The following is a 4,573-nucleotide window of genomic DNA, read 5'->3' as shown; positions in this document are numbered from 1 at the left end:
CCAGGGGAGCAAAAGGCATGATCAGAGTTCATGGATGTTCACCAGTGGATCTCATCACAGCTCATCATGCCAAACTCCGGCCTGTATAAACCCTCATCAGATCCTCAGGCCAGGCTCATTTTGCTCAGCAACAACCCAGTAGAACCAAACTAACAATGGTCACCTCCCAGCAAAGCAAAGACACTCAGGTTATGACTCAGGGCCAGCGAGGAGGGTGGCCTAGTGAGAGTTGAGAGGGCCAGATAGAGGGGCATGGAGGGCCACATTTGGCTCCCAGTCCTGAAGTTCCCCATCTCCGGATCTCCCCGCCACAGTAGAGGTTGCTGAAATGCAGAAGGAGTGCTCCAGCGCACGAGCGCTCCAGGCTGGCGGTGGAAGGCCCGTCCAGGCTTCACCGCCAGCGAGTGGGCGCCTGTTTTCAGCGCGCACTGGACCAGGTGCCGGGGGGCAGTGGCGTCACTAGCGGGAGGTCACCGGGTGCGATCCGTACCCCCCGCACCCCGGTAGTGATGCCCCTGAGCTACTGGCTTCTCTCTTCCCCACTGGGGTCGTTCTTGGGTTCAGCCGCAAAACCAAGCCTCAGTTCCAGCTAACAGCAGTTCATGGACATCTGGTCTTTTAGCAAAGTAAAGACCTGGCTTGGCGTATCGGCGAGGGAGGGGTGGCTCATATCCTTTGTGCGCTTCCAGAGGCATCAGGCTTGCCATTGTGGAAAACAGGATGCGGGTCTAGATGGACCTTTGGTCTGATCCAGAAATGTGTTGGCCGTTGTCCATCGGGACTGGTAGGGTGGAAGGTGTTGGAAGCGGAGCCAGAGCAACTCCTGTTTTGGTTCTGATATGCTTAGGGAAGCTGACCGGACCCTCCTTCCTTTGTCGTCTTCTTTGACTGTCTGAGGAGAGAGGAGACATTGTTGTCTTTGCTCTCTCTCCTGAAGCACGAGGGCAAGACCCACGTCTGGGCATTGAGCCTCCAACTCAGTTATCTAGTTAGAACTAGGTATGCCTTTCCTATCTACTATGTATTTCTATAAATAAAGTTGTTGTTATGTGCCTTCAAGTCAATTACGACTTATGGCAACCCTATGGTGACCTCCAAGAGCATCTGTCGTGAACCACCCTGTTCAGTTCTTGTAAATTCAGGTCTGTGGCTTCCTTTATGGAATCAACCCATCTCTTGTTTGGCCTTCCTCTTTTTCTACTCCGTTCTGTTTTCCCCAGCATTATTGTCTTTTCTAGTGAATCATGTCTTCTCATGATGCGTCCAAAGTATGATGACTTCAGTTTCATCATATTAAAATAAAATATCTTTAAAAACATATTTTTGTTGTTGTTGTTATCTGCCTTCAAGTCGATTACGACTTGTGGCAACCCTATGAATCAGTGACCTCCAAGAGCATCTGTCGTGAACCACCCTGTTCAGATCTTGTAAGTTCAGATCTGTGGCTTCCTTTATGGAATCAACCCATCTCTTGTTTGGCCTTCCTTTTTTTCTACCCCCTTCTATTTTTCTCAGCATTATTGTCTTTTCTAATGAATCCTGTCTTCTCATTATGTGTCCAAAGTATGATAACCTCAGTTTCATCATTTTAGCTTCTAGTGACAGTTTTGGTTTAATTTGTTCTAACACCCAGTTATTTGTCTTTTTTGCAGTCCATGGTATGCACAAAGCTCTCCTCCAACACCACATTTCAAATGAGTTGATTTTTCTCTTACCCACTTTTTTCACTGTCCAACTTTCACATCCATACATAGAGATCGGGCATACCATGATCTGAATGATCCTGACTTTAGTGTTCAGTGACACACCTTTGCATTTGAATAAATAAAGTAGCTTTTCTTATTTTACTAAGTCTTAAGTCTCAGTGATTGATTCCATAAAGGAAGCCACAGACCTGAACTTACAAGATCTGAACAGGGTGGTTCACGGCAGATGCTCTTGAAGGTCACTGATTCATGGGGTTGCCATAAGTGATAGTTGACTTGAAGGCACATAACAACAACAAAAGTCTCAGTGATCTCAATGCAGGGTAAAAGCCTGCTGCATAGGTAAACACACACAGTGGCACACATGCAGCTCAGGCCGCAGAGGATCTCTGCATATTTCCATACCAGCAGGCAGGGAGCCCAACAGTAGGTGGAGCAGCAGGCAGTGACAGGCAGAGCCAGCTCATTCCAGTGTTGCCCCGTCCTCCCTGCTGACTTCTACAAGGGCAACCCTGAGTCTTAAGGAGAAGGAAGCTGACAGCCAGGGGCACCCCCTGGGCTGGTTGTAAGGCAGGTAAGTAGGGACTGGCTGGGAGTAGACTGCCACAGGAAGCTGCCGTATGTTGATTCAGAGCCTTGGTCCATCTAGCTCAGTATTGTCTACTCTGACTGGCAGCAGCTCTCCAGGGTTTCAGACGGAGTCTTTCCCAGCCATACCTGGAGATGCCAGGGATTGAACCTGGGGCCTTGAGTAAGCAGCGCCCAACCACTGAGCTATGGCCTTTACCCCCCTAAGGGTCCATGGCACCATGCAGGCTCCCTGAGCGAAAGAGGGGTGTTCACAGCCTGTGGACAGCAGGAGAGAGGACAGTGGGAGGGAAGGGCAGGGCAAAGGCAACGGGAGACTGGAATCTGCAAAAGTGACTTCGGATCCAAGGTGGCATCTCCCCTGGGCCCTGGAGCTGCCTGATCTTGAGTGAGCTGCTGCCTCTCGTATGACATTGGCCACCAACAGCAGCTCACAAGTTCAGCCTGATGGAAGTGGCCGTTCCATGCGGTGAGTCTTGAAGATGGCCAGCCTCTCTTGCATCATGCCTCATGTTCCCCTTCGCTGAGCAGTATTCACACAGCTTCCCTGAAGCCTGCTTTTGTTGCAGCAGGGATGCCATTTTGCAACCATGGGTTGGTGCCCCACGTCCCTCCAGCCACATCCTATCTGGTTTTGGCTGTCAGGGTCAGTTTCCAGTCGAAAGGAGCTCTGGGGACCCTCCAGAAGTCCTTTTTATTGGGCATTTGTGATGATTTGTGCTCCTGGTGCTGTCAAGGTGGTCATACGCAATTCCGCATTCGGTACTGTTTACGCCTGCTAAAATTTTGAGGCAGCCACATCGTGTCATTTCCTGTAACTCCCTGCTGAAACCCTGTAACTTTTTATACAACAAAAGTTCTGGCTTATTTCTGTCCAGCTTTTGTTGTGCTATATATAGCCCTTCCGGACAGCAATAAGGTGGTAAATTGGGAAAACATCACAGAACAGCTCATAAAGCAGAGTAAATCCACCACTAATGCACTACTGTCGTGTCAAGAATGGGGAAAATGTGTTTTTCAAGTTTGTTTTTATGATGTTTTAAACATTTTACTGCTTTGGTTTGCTGCCCTGGGCTCCTGCTTGGAGGAAGGGTGGGATATAGATCAAATAAATAAATAAAACACCATCCTGGAGGGACCCACTGGGTACAGGCAGCCATTGGAGAGCCAGGAAGAAATGACGGTAATGTGAATTGACCAGTGGAGGAACAGGGTATGGCTTCTAATCTGGGGGTTCTGATCAGGGTCAAACTGACTACACACCCAGCTGACAGTAAATAAAAAGAGCCTCCTGGATCGGACCGGAGGCCTCTCTAGTCCATATCCTGTCCTCACAGTGGCCAACCAGATGACCCAATAGGGAATATGGAAACAGGAACTGGGCGCAACAGCACTCTCTCCTCCTGCAGTTACCAGGGACTGCTATTCTGAAGCATACTGCCTCCAATACTGGAGGTAGTACACAGCCATGATGGCTAGCAGTCTTGCTATCCAGAATCCTTTCAATGGGAGTCCCTCAGGTCTAGAGCAGGTGTTCTCCCATCCAGCTATCATATGGGCCCTCTCCTTAACATGGCCTTCCTTTGGGTATCCAGGGGACAGTCTTCCAGTGCTGTTTCTTTATGGAATCCACTGGTTGATTTGTCACGCTGATCTTGGGAAAGCTATACAAGACTGGAAAGAATATCAGAAGAGCCCTGCTGGGTCAGATCAGAGGCCCCTCTAGTTCAGCATCCGGTGCCTCTGGGAAGCCCCCAAGCAGGACCTGATTGCAACAGCACTCTCTTCACCTGAGATTTCCAGCGACTGGTATTCAGAGACATGCTGCCTCCAAAACTGGAGGAAGAACAAAGCTATGTTTATTATTGTTATCCTTTATTCATCTAATTTATACCCCTCCCTCCCAGCAGGAGCCCAGGGCAGCAGACAAAAGCACTAAAAGCATTCTAAAAAATCATAAAAATAGACTTTAAAATATATTAAACCAAACATCTTTAAAAATATATTAAAAATATTTTTTAAATTTTTAAAAAAACATCTTAAAAAGCAGTTTCAGCGCAGATGCAGACTGGGATAAGGTCTCTACTTAAAAGGCTTGTTGGAAGAGGAAGGTCTTCAGTAGGCGCCTAAAAGATAACAGAGACGGTGCCTGTCTAATATTTAAGGGAAGGGAATTCCACAGGGTAGGTGCCACCACACTAAAGGTCCGCTTCCTATGTTGTGTGGAATGGACCTCCTGATGAGATGGTATCTGCAGGAGGCCCTCACCTGCAGAGTGC

Source organism: Rhineura floridana, chromosome 2, assembly GCF_030035675.1.
Source record: "Rhineura floridana isolate rRhiFlo1 chromosome 2, rRhiFlo1.hap2, whole genome shotgun sequence".
Classification (NCBI taxonomy): domain Eukaryota; kingdom Metazoa; phylum Chordata; class Lepidosauria; order Squamata; family Rhineuridae; genus Rhineura; species Rhineura floridana.
The sequence above is the reverse complement of the archived record's forward strand: the minus strand, read 5'-3'. Positions refer to the sequence as shown.